The sequence below is a fragment of the Marmota flaviventris genome, chromosome 8 (assembly GCF_047511675.1).
Source record: "Marmota flaviventris isolate mMarFla1 chromosome 8, mMarFla1.hap1, whole genome shotgun sequence".
Taxonomy (NCBI): Eukaryota; Metazoa; Chordata; class Mammalia; order Rodentia; family Sciuridae; genus Marmota; species Marmota flaviventris.
In genome coordinates, this window is record NC_092505.1 from 65,841,790 (window position 1) to 65,857,814 (window position 16,025).

The following is a 16,025-nucleotide window of genomic DNA, read 5'->3' on the forward strand; positions in this document are numbered from 1 at the left end:
CAATGTTAGTTTACATGGCTGCCCTTCAACCAAAGGCTTTTTTTTTAAACTCCATTAAGAAGCTTTGTCTCAATCTGCCATGTACAAATATCTTTTTCTTCTTTCTTCCTTTCTCAAGCTTTTAAAGTAAGTCTAGTTTCCTCAAAATCTTTTTAAATGGCATTTTACAACTTTTTACTTTACCACACAGAGATTATCTCATCTAGAAACATTTCTCTCTCTTTTTTTTAACCTTTATATTAAAATATATTTCCACATCTTGAATCTTTTTATATCTCTTTTGTAGCCGTTAACCCTTTTTATAAATTCACATTTTGAAACACCCTTATAAAATTTCTGATTTAGACAAATTACTCCACTTTAATAAGGTGAAATACTTTCATGTTTTTTATGGTACTATAATAATATAATTGAAACCCAATTGAAACTTCTTATACTCTTTGTATATAAATTACACATGATAGAATCTTAACACTTAGTAACCTTGTTTCAGCAAAGACACAGACACAAAGCAATATTAAACCTTTTTTCCATTCACCAATTTATGAAAACACACATAATGTTTAAATATATTACCTTATGTAACTTAATAAGTAAAGAATACTTGATTTTATATTTAGTGATTGATATTTTGACACTTTAGCTTTGTAAATTAATCAGATGTCTGTAAAAACCAAGATCTTAGACAAATGTAGTAAACAGAACTAGCCATCTCTTTCTTGTTGAAGAAAAATCCTTCTACAGGATACCATGATGGTCCTATTAATATACTTAATAACTCGTCTTTAAAAAGCCATGGGCTACATTTTTGTATTGTATCAACATATGTCCTAACTGTTCTTGGTATTACTGGGGTGCCTCTTTCCTCTAACAATTTCTCTTCCTCGGGGGTGAACAACTTCAAACTTTGAGCCAACCATTTTTCCCAGTTTGCCTGAGAAATTTCTAGGGATAGGCAGCTTGAAACAAAAACAAAATAAATCAAAACAAGAACACATTGTTTTTTGAAATGGTCACCCATTCTCTCGCCTTCCCTCAGGGGCGAGCAATTTCACTTATCTCCAAGCTTTAGACGTTCCCCGCACGGACCACCAAATGCCGCAGTCTGGCTGGGCACAAAATCACGAGCCACCACACACCTTGTAGATTCAAACAGCAACTCTTTATTCTCGAACTGTCACCGGCACTTTACACACACGTTCTGGGCAAATCCACGTTCTGGGCAAAATCCACACACTCCACCGGGCTCTGAATCCCAAATACTCTCTGAATCCTGCGAGAACTCAACAGGAACTCAAGGATCAGGCGCGCCTGAGGCAGCAGGATACGCCCTATTCCCAGCAGGGTACACCTTAAACCTGGAACTGCCCTGGTCCTTGAGCAAGGTCACCTTACATGCAATGTCACTGCACATGACCTGGGTCATGCCATGCGTCATACCTACTTGGCAATGGCTCTCAGCAATAGAAAGTGTGAAAATAAGGTCACCGGGAGTAGCAATTTCTGTATGAATGCAGAGTGGAATATAATTACAGGAGCGAGGTTGGATGCCTGAGCTGGAGTGAAGGCTAGGTTAGTGGAGAGAAAGAGGCCAGAGAAAGGCAAGGATCATCTATGCACACAGGGATATAATCAATAATTACAATAGCAGTTTGGCGTACCTATAATTAACCAGCAACTTTAATCTTTAAGGAATGAGAGAGAATGACCTGGGTAAGGTAGATGGACTTTATAACAAAGATGCTAAATCATCTGATCATTTTAAATGCCAAGAAAGGGCTTTTCATGGAAAAGAGAGCAGTTGGAAAGGAAAGCAGCTTAGAGCAGCTTAGTCGTGGCAATGCAGGGTGGGGATTGTGTGTGGAAAAGACACCTCCACTCATGCCATGTCCAAGCCCATTGGTACAAGGAAAATAAAATCACCGCAAATGAACACTGTCCTTCAGGGGGTGCCAAAATAAGGTAGTGTAGCCGATGGAAGAGAACCCTTAGAAAAAAGATCAAGGACACAAGGTAGTTCACTGGTTGTTGACCATGAGTTCCAGGCAACAGAGTTCAAAGATTTCAGGAGGTGGGGATTACTGAGCAGTAGGGTAAGAATAAGGATTTGCAGAGCCTTACAAAGATTAGTGTCTAGAAGAATAAGCAATTTCCTAGAAGCCAGTCCTAGGTTTCCTGCAAGAACTGACTGGCACAAGGGTAAAGATATATTAAATAATGGTCACAAAGCTAGGATATTTGAGAAATATTGGGCTAGGGATCTTTCCAAAAGAAGCAAGAAACTTTTGAGGGCTCCCTCATGAATTCTGATGATTGATTGTTAGGGTCATTTTTCACAAGGCCTCAAATGGAAACTTAGATAGAAATAATTTTTGCCAGCAAGATAAAGAAGAAAAGAGTTTGGGCTTTGGAATCTGAACCACCTGGGTTCCTATCCCAGCTCTGCTACTATCTCAGTACATTTTTTGTTGATATAACAAAACTCTTGAATCTGGGTCCTTTATAAAGAAAATAAATTTATTTGTTTTATGATTCTGGTGACTATAGAGAGTCATTGGCATCAAGATGAGCTCCCTACCCCTGCCCGCAACTGCATCACAACATGGTGAAAAAGTAGAAGGGAAATGGTCTAAGAGGTCCAAGCTTGGCACATGCCATCACTCTGAAAGGAACAAGCCACAGACCTGGGTGGTATCCGTGTGGTGCTAATTCTACAAGCATACAGAATGCAAGAATCAGGGGTTAAGCTTCCAGAATATGAACCTTAAGGAACAAACCTCATCCAAACCATAGCAACTAGTGAGGAAGAGGGGTGGGCTTTTATTTTTCATTTCTCAGCCGTTTTGTGTTTATCTATCAGTAGTAGCGTCTCAAAAGTGATTGTGTCTATGTAATCACCTAGGCACAGGAGGATCTCTGTCCATTATCTGAAATATTCCTAGAGGAAAGGATAGGGTTATAATTCAAGTTGGTTAAAAAAAAAAAAAGAAAGAAAAAATGGCTAGCACATTTGAGTTTTTCTCCAAAACTCTACTGAAATATATACTGAAGTATCTGCTTAATTGTGTCGATATTAAATTATCAAATTACTCAATTACATTTTGATTCTGTATTTTTACACTTTCATATAATGCAGAAGAAGAAATATATATCATGGCCCAGAGTACATATTTTTTAGCACTTTGTGTATTGATGTATGCCCTTATAACATGTCATGTACTTTTCTAGTTTTCTTTTTTATATATATTGTTTAAGATAGGAACAATTTAAGTTCATGTCAGGATCCCCAAATTTAAGCCACTTTATTTTACAAGCATTTATTGAACACTTTCTGTGTGCCTGGTTCTGACAGCTACTGAAGATAGAAAGAATAATAAAATGTACATTCTGTCCCTACAGACCAGTGGGGAAAACAAGCACCTAATGTTACCAAATAAAGTACTAAAATATAAATCTACAAAAGTGCTGTGATATCTTAGCATGGGAAATCTGAAAACATCCTTTAAGAGGGGAGGACACAAGATTGTGTTTGAGGGGAAGCAGGACTTGTATAAACAGAGAAGATGTGCTTTGAAGATGTACAGCCTCAACAGCATCCTCCAAAAGGAATCACAGGGAAGGATAGACACAGCCAAAAAAATGACAAATTCAGAAACTTCTGGAATAATTCTTTTAGAGTCTGCCAGGAAAGACACAAAATAGAGTTGAATGAGTCCTAATCTACCCACCAGACATTTTAATTATTTTGACTGTGCTAAAATCCCAGTAAACACTGAAATTGTCTCTGCATTCGAGATGCTTGTCATGTGCTAAGAAAGGGATTGGACAGCTTAAAGAGGAAGACAGGTGGTAAAATGGAGCTGTGAGCCTTCACCCTGGGAAAGGGTGGAGTATTTCAGAGGAAGCTTCCTTTCAATCCAGATACAAATTCCTCTAAATCAGAAGTTGCAAATTCAAGCTTTATGAGAAGTCCGGTAACCAAAATGAAACCCCTTGGTTCTCCCATGATTAAGCAAAGGATGTGGTGATGAGGTCTGTGGAAAACCAAGGATCCTGGCAATCTAAAGGAAGTTGTGGTTTGTGCATAAATTGTACATTTGGTCAAGCATGGGCAGATTTCCTTAAAAAAAAAATCAAGGAATTCATACTTTTACAAGAAATTTTCCAATTTTGTTAAAACTTTTTATTGCTAAACAAAACATAACCACTAGTGGCTGAGGTCATTTGTCCATTTTCTAAGCCTTTTCCAGAATTCCATAATTTAAAATGATTGGAAGTAATGTAATACTTTCGTATGAATTAGCTCACTTTCTCCTTAATTGGAGAAAAGGGAACTAGTGCTTCCCTAGTCTCTTATGGGTTGGGTACCAAGAAAATAACTCCTAACACAGCAGAAGCAGTGGCTTTAGATAAAAAGGAAAAAACTCTGCTCTGCAAGGAGGCCCTCAGCTCTACACAGAATGAAATGCCAGAAACAGAAGGAACAAGATGTCTCCAGGAGAGGTGACCTTATTTCTGTCCTGTTTGCTCTTTCTTAGCAGAGTTGGGGGAAGAGAGATTCTTTAGCATGGGTGAGGTAGCTCTGGCTATGGATTATAGAAGAAAGGATGTAATGGGTGGAGAGAGGAAAGGGTGGGAAGGAAGGTCGTATGGGGCACTTGAGCAGGCTTTTCCCATGTAGAAGCAGGCATGCCCACAGTGGAGCCCAAGGGAAGGGAAACCACAGCATCTTCTTTCTCTTTCCCTCTCCTAGTCTCCCTACCCCCAATTCCTTAAAGGAGACATTCAACTGGATGCCCTGGATTTCCAGGATCTAGATGCAGCAATAGGTTAGGATCCTGCTTTCCCAGTCCGCCAATAGAAATGTGTACATTCCACCAGAACAAGGCACCAATGAAAGCTTTGTCAAAAATTCACATCCAAAGATCATGCTGTGCAAAGAGCAGAGGTGATTAAAAAAGAAAAAAATCGCAGAGTCAAAGAGCACATGTGATTCCTGTCAATGTTGACAGCTCCTTTAAAAACATTCCATTTACAGTCCCCACAAGTATTAGTCAGACCACGTACTCTGACTTTTAGCTGCCATCAGAGACGTGAGGAGTGTTCAGAAGGTTAGAAAGGAGTCTACATCTTGAATAACTTGTGAGTAAATGCTGTCATTTCCACACAGGGCTTGTGTTACTGGGAGAACAAGTGGAGTCAGTGGGAAGGAAGAAGGATCATGTCTTCATGGAGGATGAGTAGCTCCACTGGTTATGCCAAAAGTGATTACAAGATTTTTCTCCTCCAAACACCCTTCTGATCTCTGCTTCCAGTTCTCTTGGCCCTGACAGGGTGGGTGCTCTAAAGCATAGATGTCAGCAATTTACTCCAGGACCCAGTGGTCTAATACTTAGAAACGTAATATGGAATCACCCTTAAGGGTGGGAATGCAATAGAGGAGGAAAGGAATTTTATTTAGTGTTGATGTCATACATGGGATTGGGCGTTGAAATGGGCACAGTAGGTCCATCATCTCCTTGTTTAAAGGGAGGCCCAGCTGTTATTTTATCGTCTCAAATAGTTGACCCTTTTCGTTACGCCAGTGGTTTCTTTTGCAACTCATTTTCCTCTGAAACTTACAGCCTTCTGTAGAATTTCCTGTTCCGTGAGTTCTGTATCCAGGACATGTCTAATGCACTTAGATGAAGGTTTCCAGCCCACCTTTTCTGTGTGCTTCCTTTCCTTCATGCCTCTCCCTCCCTCTCTCAGCTTAATTGAAGCTAATTTGAAGGCTGCTATGCTAAAGTGATGACATATTGCATTGGGTTCCCCCCCCCCAAAATAAGGAACTCAAAACTGAAAAAAAAAAAACTAAGAAATATTTTCAAAATTAGTAGGTTAATAATGAGTAAAGTGAAGATTCTATCTCACATTTCTCTAGCTCCAAAACTTGGTACACTTTATCTTTCAGCAAGCCTGGTGGGGAATTCTCAGCATTTCTCAGATGCTTTGGAAGATAAAACTTAAAGGACTAAAGCCTCCTCTATCACATCTGAGAGGTAGCTGATGCAAGGCAGATTGGGGGCATTAAAAACAAGGGAGAAAGGGGGACAAAAGATGACAGAAAAAGTGTGCACAAAGAAAAAGAAAACAAATATATTTGTATGTTGGGAGACAGTGGTTTTGGCCTCAGCAAAACCTACACCAAGGAATATCCTGCTAAGGCTTAATTAAGTTCTCTTAATTATGTCTATTTTGCCACTAAGAAAGAAAGAACGAAACTGAAAATGTGCATTAGATTGAAGTCAAGACTATGAAAGTTAAGAACTTCATTTATTTAATCCCATTGACCTTTAGTTTCCTCACCCGTAAAATGTAAATAATGATACAATTGTGTGGATTTGCTGCAAATATAAAATAAAGCAATGTAAACTGAGTTCAACATAGTATCTGGATTATCTCAAAAAATACCTATTTTATTTTGCAGTTATCTTCTGCTTGTCTCTATAGTGATAAAAATGCCAAAAAAGGAATTGATATGAAAATAGTTCTGCAAATTGGTTCAAAAGGCCAATAGGAAGAGAACAAAAACAGGAAGTAGAGGAAGTAAGTTTTTGGTTACCATCAAAGCTTCAACAGGACCCAAGATATTCCTATGTTATATGTTGGACCGCAGGCCACCAACCGAGTGCTCAGTTCAGATCCCAATTTCCCCAAGCTGTAGAACTTCCATCCTCCAAGTGTATCTTCCAGAGTCATATCATCTTCAGGAAGTGATTCTTAATGTTTTTGAGAATTGCCAACCAACTTGAAGTTCTAATAAGAACTACAGATCCTTTTCTCAGATGTAGGCATTCAGTCTTATCTGGGGCAAATATTTGCTGAGCACCTAATCTGTGTTCAGTTCTAGAGACACAAAATAAAATTATTTAAAAACATCTCTTCTTGCTCTTACTGAGACTGTCAAAAGGTGGTCAGAACTTTATTGCAAATTACGCAATTATTTATGTGGGTAGAAGTACTGACTCAAGAAGAGGATATCTGGGGCAAAGTAAGGAGACAGAAATATCTGAGCTTTGTGGAGGGGGCAGTTGTAAAAGGTTTCTTCTAGATAATTTTGTTATCTAAGTGCTGAAGAATGCATAGATTTTAGGCAGCCAAAGGGAGTGGTGAGGTCAAGGTGGAGCCTTGTAGAAACAAGAAGGAAAAGGGAATATTCCAGATATGAAGGCAACAGATTGTGATGATGATGCTGAAATTCCATTCTTTATCTTTACCCTTTGCTAAGTGTCTTTGATGTTCCTCTCACAAAAAAAGTTTCCATTTATTTTCATACATATATTTTCTTATTTTCATACTTCTTGAATCTGGGTTGGACTTGATTGATTTGATGAACAGAGTGTCGTGGAAGTGACATCTGCTGTTCCAAACCCAGATCTTGTAAGTTTCTACTTGTTTAGAACTTCTTTAATTGCCACAGGAATGTGTCCAGGATAGTCTGCTGGAGGATGAGAGACAGGGAGAGGAAAATTAAGGTGCCTCAGTTTTCCTAGGTGACTGCCAACTTGCTTCCCCAGATGAGTAAGCAAGCCTAACTAAGACCCGAAGGTATGCTTGGCCAACCGTCAAGGATACATGAGCAATATATGGTGGTTTTGTGTTCCTGTGATGTGGTGGTGGCTTGCAATATAATTGACATGAGTAACTGACACAGTCAATATGACTAAAGCCTACAGTGTCAGAGGAAATGGTTAAGGTGAAGCAGGTGAAGTAGTTAGAGTCTAGATTATTCACTCTGTTACAGATCTTACATTTTAAGAGAAATGTAAAACCATTATTGGATATGAATCAGAGGAATGACATTATCAGCACTTAGAAAGTTCTTTGGATATGTTGTGATAGGCTCAAGTTCAGGACCTCCAAAAGACCACCAGAGACCAAGATTGATGCAAGCAGCAAAGAGGCATTTTTTTGTGAGCTAGCTTGGTCCTCTGTGCACACAGCAACTGGTGATGCTGAGAGGCCCCAAGCCCAGGGTTTGCAGAAGTTTTATACACTCTTTGGGGAAGGCAGGGACTTTACATACATCATAGCATCTCTTAGCAAATCATTACACACTGCTGGAAAATCAAACAACAACTCTTAACATTGATTAGCACATTCACTGGCGGGAACAAGTTGGGTAAGGGTGATTGGTTAGTACAATAGGGGGATTCCTTTGAACTGATTGGTTTAAGCCATGAGGGGTGTATGTACTAAACTACATGGTTTCCCAACATGTTATCAACCACCATAAACTACTGGGGGGTCATCTGGCATCCCAGGTATTTTCCCTGTCTCATGTTGATTGGTGGCTGCTAGGGAGTTGCTATGGGTCCTCAACTAGCCTAACTGAATCAGGGACACCTGGCTCCGGAGATCTCTCCTGTTATTTACAGACAAACAACTCAGCAGGGTGGCTGTCTGCTTAGAAGTGCTCTGTGGGTTTTTTTTCCCAAGGACAGGGGTCATGCCCCCTTCCTTGGACAGGCTTTGCTCTGAGGTAGAGGCTGGTTTCTCAAAAATGGAGTCACATCAGTTTCTCAGTTGTAGAAAATGGACTGGCAATATTTCAGACAAGTGATAATACAGAATAAAAATAGCAGTGGGGATTCAGAGATACATTTTTTTATACTTAGGATGTAATGGTAATAGGATTTTTATTAGTTGGGTATGGGGACTGATGGAAAGAGAAGCATTAAGCATATCTGCCAGAATTCTGGTTTGTATGTTGTAAAGATAATGACACCATCTGCTATGATATGGAAAATTGGAGGAGAATCAGTTATAGGACTGAGAAAGAGCAGAAATTCTTTGGACATGTTTGGTTTGAGCTGCCTATAAAGCATTCAGTGGAGATGTTTGATAGGCAGTTGGATGCACATATCTAGAGCACAGAAGAGAGGTCTGGGTTGGAGGTAGTCATTTTGTAGCTGTGAATATATAGATATTAGTCAAAACCATGGATATGAATGAGATCATGGGGGAAGTATATATAATAAGAGAGTAAAAAGACTTATGTCTGAGTTTTCAAAAGCTGAAAAATTTAAAGGTGAGGTATAAGACAGTGGACTAGAAAGATCAGAGGAAAACCAAGAGCCCATAGGGTCACAGAGGATAATGGGAAAGAGAATTTCAAGAAAGTGATATCTTGTGAGACATGCAGACAAGAGCTAAAAGATATTCATTAAATTGAGTGATATGGAGGTCATCTGATTTTTCTAGAAAGCAAAAACTGACTCAAATTTTGAAGAAAATCATGGAGTTGACCATTTCATATTCCTAGGTTAAGACCTACCTGTGGCTTCTGAATGGCAATCTAATAAGATAACCTAAATGAACTTAAAGTATTAATTCTCTTTTTTTTCAAAGGCAAGAAAAATGATTTTGCTAACTTTCAGGTCAACTCAAATTTTTCAAGTTTTGTGTCCCAGATTGGCTGGTGATCCAAAGAAAGAGACTATGTTAATATTAATAAGGCAACTTCTTTCTTTGCCCTTAAAAAAGTCTGATTTTCTACCAGCAAAGAAGCATTAGATGAATTAACTGCAGGGAGATGGTTGCACACATAGGAAGCCCCATCTGGTATTTCCAATCTGTTTTCCAGGCATTGTCAACAGAGACTTCCTCCTTTTCTGGAAACTAATCTTCCTGTTTGGACCTAATTGTATTATTCTTAACCCAATCAGAAATAGTGAACAACAATGTGAGTCTGGGGATTCCTGAGAAGTTATTCCAGAAAACTGTGTTTAGAAATATTAAATCTTAGAAAAATAACAGCAGAAAAGTCCCAATAGACCCCCAATTCAATGCAATGAGCTCCCTTCCTCCTGGCTATTCAGCCACTGAACCACATTTCCAATGATTGGAGCCAACTCTTTCCTAACAGCCTCTCACACTCCTGAACAGCTCCTATAATTTGAAAATTCACCTTTCTACTTCCTCCTAATCGGTCTGCTCTTCAGTTTTGTTCCCTAGGACTATCACAAATTTGATGGCCTAAAAGAACAGACATTGTTTCTCTCACTGTTCCAGAGGCTTGAAGTCTAAAAGCAAGATGTTTGCTGGCAGGGATGCATTTCCTCCAGAGGCTCTGGGGAAGTCTGCTCCCTGTTGACTTCCATTTTTGGTGGCTCCAGGCTTTTCTTGGTTTGTGGTCACATTGCTCCAATCTCTGCTTCATGATCACATTTCCTTCTCCTCTTCCCTGTGTGTATCTAAGGACACTTTTCATTGGATTTAGTGTAGGTCTAAATAATCCAAGATGATGTCTCTCAAGATCTTTAAACCTTAAATTATATCCACACAGACTCGTTTTCCAAATATGGTCATGTTCATAGATTCTGGGGATGAGAATGTAGATCTATATTTTGAGGGACTAAATTTGATGTTACAACCTCCAAAGAATACATCTATTTCTTATTCCACAGAGCTGCCCATTCATTGTTTAAATACAAGTTATTGGTTTTCCTCTTGTTCAGATTAAGGAAAAAATGATTCCCATTACTGAAGACTTGTTATGTTCTAGGCATGTCTAAAATTATATTATGATATATTAGTTTATAGTTTCTCCCTTCCTATTTATTAACATTTCTTTTCTGTGCATTTTTTTCTGTGCATTCTTTTTCTGTGCATGGTGATCTTTTTGTTCAGTGTCTCACTTAAAAGGCGAGGGGAAAGTAACATTAACCTATTTTAATTTCACAATATGCAGAAAGCCCAAACTCTTGGGTAGAAGGGAATTAATTGCACATGTGTGGGGAAGAGGGAAGGAACAGAGCAGAGCTGGGAGAAGGTCTATGGATCCCAAGAACAGAGGGTACATGTGTGGATGCAATGGTGCTCAAGTATCTAAAGCAGATTAGGTTGTTATAAGGAACCCATGGCAAGTCACAACAGAAGAATTACAATTTCAAAGTACTTGGTTTTGGAGAAAAGCCATGAGTTTTTGTAAAACAAACAAACAAAAAACAGCTCCTGGTTTGAAATTGAGTCTTGGCATGTTCTAAATACATGGTCACCAGGATAAGTGAAGCCCTACTCATAATCATGATCTTTGTGATCTGACTCACCCAACCATAAAGTCTAAGGACACTGTATTATCAAGTATAATTACTATGTATAAGCCCAGGCTTGAGAAGGGCATGAGGATAGCAATTCTAAAAGATACAATTAAGTTGTTTGGGCATATGAATACTCTTGCAGTGGATGTACTTGAATTTTATCCCAATCAAGTCAGCTGAATAAGGAACACAAAAATCTGGCCTGATTTATAAGGTTACAAAGAACAACATTCTCCTGCTAATACTCTTAACGAGATTTTTGCTTCTTTTCTTAAACTGATCTGAGCGAAGCTACCTGTGAAGACCTACCAGCCAAGCCAAAGTCACATCATCATCTGTGTGCATAACCTTGAGTAAGTTAGAGTTCTTCATCTGCAAAATATGGGCATCTGCCAGGCACGGTGGCATATACCTGAAATCCCAGCAACTTGGGAGGCTGAGGCAGGAGGATCACAGGTTCAAAGCCAGCCTCAGCAACTGAGCAAGGCCCTAAGCAATTTAGACAGACTCTGTCTCCAAAAAATAAAAAAAATAAATAAAAAGAGGCATGGGTATGTGGCTCCGTGGTTTAGCAACCCTTGGTTCAATGTCCAGTACCAAAATATAAATAAATAAATAAATAAATAAATAAATGGGGGTTAGACATGATAAATCTGAAGTTTCTTGGTTCACTAATTTTCCTATTATATGATGGAGGCAATCTGATATTCAATGTGGAAAAAAGTTAACAAGGTCTAGCTATAGCACTGAATTCCTTTGTTCCTTTTGTGCAAAACCAGCAAAACCAGGACATCTCCCAGTTTGTTTGTTTGACATAGATTGTCACTACAGAATAAAATATACCAGGCTGGGGATGTGGCTCAAGCGGTAGCGCGCTCGCCTGGCATGCGTGCAGCCCAGGTTTGATCCTCAGCACCACATACCAACAAAGATGTTGTGTCCACCGAGAACTAAATAAATATTTAAAAAAAGAATAAAATATACCAAATTCCTGGCTTTGGAATAACTCTGAATTTCAGGAATCAAATGTATTCCAGAGAGAAATATTCATCAATTCAATATCAAGTCTCACACTTTTAAGTTTCAGTACAAGATACAAAGCAAACTCCCTATGTTAGAATGATCTGTGGTGCAAAAGTATCCTGCTTTTCCCCTCTCTCTTCATGGTCCTTTTCTGTTGCCCACCCCAAACCCTGGACCTCATGTTTCCCTCCTTAATCTCACCTGTTCCACACCTGCGTGTACCAGTCTGACTGCCTGAAGTATTCATCATGCTGTACTCCATTCATTGTCCTCGCTTATATGATGATTTCCCTGAACACCTCTAGAGAAAAGATCTCTTCTTATTTATTTTGTATCATTAGAAGTAAGCAGAATCCCATAATTGATGCTCAAAAAATATTTAAATATCCAATCACATGATTAAACCAGTAATTTTTAATCTCCTGGCTCTGCCTCGGGGTAGAAGCAGTTCTCTTCTTTTCAGCCCATTCCATCCTTCAACAGTTCCCTGAAGATGATTCCTCTTTTATTCTCTCTGCTTCATTGATCTCCAGTGAAATAGTTTATGGAGAGGTCAATTAAGTGTCTTACTTCTTCTGTTTGTTTCTTCGAATAGAGGAGTGATATTTCTACTTAACTATACTAATCCAAAAATGTAACCTCAACTTATTCTCCCATTACCTTACAAAAGAGTAGAGTAGACTGTTTAATAACCAAAGGCTAAGATTTAGGTATGACTTCCTGGAGAAATTCTCAAAGAGGTTTTTACCAGAACTACTTCAAAAATTTTTAATGTGTCAAACTTTTTTCATCTAGTAACATCTAGCTTAGAAAATTTCTAACTGGAAACATTACTTAGCCTTCCCAAGTCTCTAGAGTTTGTTGTTGTTCGTAAATTAAATAATATTACCTTCTCACAGGGCTGTGGTGAATATTATATGGCATGTTTATGAACAGCAATCTGTTCCATTCCTGGTCAAATACCAAAGTACTCGATACACGGGAGCTGTTTTTGTTAGAATTACTTCATAGTATTGCAGTCTTCAGTTTTCCACATGTAAGCAGTGATTCACCTAATCAATCTCATAATCCCCTGATTGAATTACTGTTATGTCAGGAATCCTAGGTCTGGCAAGACTTACCTCATATTGCCACAATATCAGTTTATTTAAGGATTAATTTTTATCTGCCCTTCCTTTTCCCAAAAGTCACTTGGAACAGCTCCAAAATATATAAACTTAAAGTGTAAATTGTAAAAATTAAAACTAAGGAAAAAGTGAACCCTCCTATATGAAACATAATGGCAAATACAATTTCACCAATCAAGTGTCATATTTGACTTTCACACACACATAAATATTAATACTGGCTTTTCTTGATGATGGGATTGTCCTTTAATTTTTTTGATAGCTCTCCTTTCCTCGTTTTTACTCTTCTGTACTTCACAACTTCTTTATAATGAGCATATACTATTATAAAAATCAGAAAAAAAAATTTCTTAATAGTCAAGGCAACAAGGGAAAATTAGTCATTTATATAGTTAGAATCAGAAAGTAGGGAATATGCCAATTCCTTCAGTAAAACAATATTTTTTCTAGCTTTGCTTCACTTGCAGGGCTTAACAGTATGATGTATTTTGACCTCAGCACCTCTCCTTAGTAAATACACTGAAAATAGCTGGTGATACTTCTTGTAGCATTGTCCAAAAAAAAAAAAAAAACAAAACAAAACAAAACAAAAAAAACCAGAAAGTGCAAATAACTCTGTAATGGGCTAAGATGGTGTGCTTCAAGAATAAATGCCAATTAGATGGATTTTGTGCCCTTAGTCAATTGCCCCTAAGGATCAGTGTGAGACGAGCCCAAGAGGGAGAATAAATGCACAGTGATCAGGTCTGGTGTGACTTTCCTGGCTTGAATATGTTCTTGGAGCTGGCTCTTGTAGCTTGGAATATCTGAGGATGATAAACGAAGTAGGAGTTAAGTTTTGCAATATTATTGTATTTTGTATAACTCCAGAAATGATGAGGTCCTGGCATGGGTGAGAGGTTTCCAGCCTGTACCCAGTCTGTACTTCTGGTTGTGTCAATGTGGTCACAGAGGAAGACGTTGATACTACCAGAGGATGTGAAGGGAATGTCACTCAGACCTTATTGTGTGCAATAATGCACGCTTTGATAAATCGCTGGCAGTTAAGAAAGTCACACTAACTAGTCAGAAATGATTGTAAACCTCTAGAAAGAAGAGCCCAATGGACTCTTCAACAATTTCAACAATGATCAGCATATGAATAATCTTATTCCTTATTATCCATGTCCAGGATATTTGCAATTATGTGGAAAAAGAATACAAATTTAATTATAAAAAAAAATACTCAGCTGGAGCATCTCTAATCTGGGAATCTGAAATCTGAAATGCTCCAAAAGCTGAAACTTTTTGAGTGCCCACACTATGCCCCAAGTGGAAAAACCCCACAGCAGAACTTATGGGAAGGATTACAGTTAAAATGCAGGCACACTAAAAATGTATAAAATTATATTTAGGCTATAACTATAAGGTCTATATCAAACCTACATGAATTTTGTGTTTAAACTTGTGTGCCATTCCCAAGATAGCTCCGTTGTATATGCAAATACTCCAAGATCTAAAATCCTTCTGGTGTCAAGTATTTTGGAGAAAGGATATTCAATTTGCATTTCTAAATTTTACTTTTATATTCATGGTATGACTTCATGAATTTCCACAAGTTGTTTCTAAATATATGCAGATAGTTTTACTTTGTCTCTTCTTAAGTGTTAAATCTCTCCAGGACAGGGTTTTATTAATGCCTTCCTTTCCTACTATCTCTCAGGACCCAGTACAGTGAGGTACCTATCAAATGACAGCTTAGTAAATGCTACCCATTGCCAGACATACTGACCCCACAACCCCAGTGCTAGGGATTGAACCTAGGGCCTTATGTACCCTTGCTCTACCACTAAGCTACATCCCCAGCCCAAAGTGCTATTTTGATCACCATAAATATTACTGTGCCAAAGCACATATATAATATAGTAAAGAGATTTGTAATGTTGCCTTCTAACAATGGTATGTTTAGAAAATTATTAGAGATTTATTTTTTATAAAATCCAATAGACACAAACTTCATTTAATGACATCAGCATCTGTATTCACTCTTTGTTGAGTAAATCAAGCCAAACATGGGCCCCAAACTTTTGAAATCACTTGTTTTCTTTTTCTTCATCTTTTTTTCCACTGTTGAAATTTCTCTCTGATATGTTTGTCTTTTGAAACTTGATGAGAGAGAACAGAAATTCATTTGCGTCTGGCTTTGTAAGTGTTTGCTTCTTGAGTGTATTTGCGTGTTTTTGTGGCAGTTGCTAATGGTATCTCTGGATACCTCCCCCTCCCTAGCCAAGCATGCACTCATACACTCAACTCCTGTGCTTTCTCTGTCTCTCTAAGACCCAAGGGGGGAAAAAAAAAAGTCTTTCTGAAAACAATCACAATGATTCTAGCCAAGAGAAATCTTTATACCAGAAAAGGTGTTCTCCAGAACAAAGTGCAACATCAGAACTGTTCATACAGATTATCAAACCAGGTGTGACTTTTCCACTGCCAAAGAAGCTGGAAGTAAGTCAAAAAACCAATGATGGGAATAGCTTTGAAACACAGAAGCGGTTAAGGAAAGTTTTGGATTCCAGTAAACTCTGAGGTCCTGGCACTCTATTTAAACTTAGGAAGTGGCTATCTTAGCTGAGCCAGTGCCCAGACCAGACTGTTAAAGCCACAGGAGAGTATTTGTTTTTAATGGTACTGAAATTTCTGCCATCTGGTTCTCCCATCTATCCCCACAAAGATGTGTGTGGGTCTTGTGCAGTCTCAGGAAGTCCCTTCACTTTGCTAGACCTGATATCTAGAAAAGAGATCCCTTCTAGTA